Source organism: Mustela erminea, chromosome 5, assembly GCF_009829155.1.
Source record: "Mustela erminea isolate mMusErm1 chromosome 5, mMusErm1.Pri, whole genome shotgun sequence".
NCBI classification, from domain to species: domain Eukaryota; kingdom Metazoa; phylum Chordata; class Mammalia; order Carnivora; family Mustelidae; genus Mustela; species Mustela erminea.
The window spans coordinates 92,193,032-92,194,296 of NC_045618.1; the positions used below are offsets into that span (position 1 = coordinate 92,193,032).

Below are 1,265 nucleotides of genomic sequence, written 5' to 3' on the forward strand. Positions count from 1 at the left end.
AATAGAATTGAGAATAATGACAACTGAGTGGAAGGAAAGAACTTGTCCCTTCACAAATTACTTGAGAAGAGACAAAATAAATGGACTAGGTTAGAGATCAAATTATTTTCTGATTTCTTAAGCTATTTGTGTTTTTCAAAACTTTAATTTATTACTATGTAAATGGAAAAGTTTATACTACTCAGAATCTGCACCAAAATATCCATTCTTTTTTTTTTTTTTTTAAATATGGAACACTTCATGAATTTGCGGGTCATCCTTGCGCAGGGGCCATGCTAATCTTCTCTGTATCGTTCCAATTTTAGTATATGTGCTGCCGAAGCGAGCACAATATCCATTCTTTTAAATGAACTCTATTTCCTCCAAAAAGTCCTTCCTTATGATAGAGGGAAAAAATGTGATAAATTCTTATTACAAATTATTATAATTTGCAAAATTAGGCAACTAAATTTATTTAATAACACCAATTTCTCAAAACAGTGCCTTTCTTTTTTATATCAGGATTTTACAGATTTTCACAATTCTACCAAAATATTGCTGTCCTAGGTACTTAAACCTACTGCCTACTTTGTTGTTGGAAAGACGAAAGGGAAATTCACGATAAGGACCATTTTACACTGCTGTTGAAAGTAGTAACTGATCTCAGTTGAAGTAGGTGAAGATATTGAGCTAATAAAGAACACAGAATTCTAAAGTGCAGTGCTTTTCAGATATTACTGTGTGTATTGCTCATCTGCCAACCTTAACAAAATGGAGATTATAATTTAGTAGGTCTGCAGGACATCCGATATTTTACATTCTAACTAGCTGTTAAGTAATGTCAGTACTGCTGGTCCACACACACACACACACACACACACACACACAGAGAGAGAAACACACACACACTCCTTATCATTTTCTAGGAAATGATAAAACCAGTGAAAAATACATTGAGTGATTTTCTCAAAATGAAGGTACACCTGGCATCAGCACATGTTAGGGCCACTGGAGTTCACAGCATCAGCCCTCTCCAGATGAAGTGATTTGTTAGCCAGGCTGTGAAAGCCCCTATACAGAAGACTCTAGGACCTCCAAGGAGCTATTCTTACGCCAAATTCTGATCCACTTTAAGTTTTAAAGCAGTGTGTTGTGTTTTGTTTTGTCTTTAAAGCTGGATCTGCTGCAGCAAATTGCCATTAGCCCAAAGCTGCAATTAATTTCAGCAGTGGTGCTTCATATCAATGATAGTTATTAAAAGTTATATGGTTTTTAAAAAGAGGAAC

At 35.1% G+C, this 1,265-nt stretch overlaps 1 non-coding gene across 1 annotated transcript; it reads right to left on the bottom strand.

Annotated features, from left to right (window-relative positions):
* Window positions 1–222: 222 nt before the first annotated feature.
* On the bottom strand, window positions 223–329 carry LOC116592113. The gene has a single exon (XR_004286306.1). It is a non-coding gene; the product is annotated as a U6 spliceosomal RNA (small nuclear RNA).
* Between the last annotated feature and the right edge of the window lie 936 nt (window positions 330–1,265).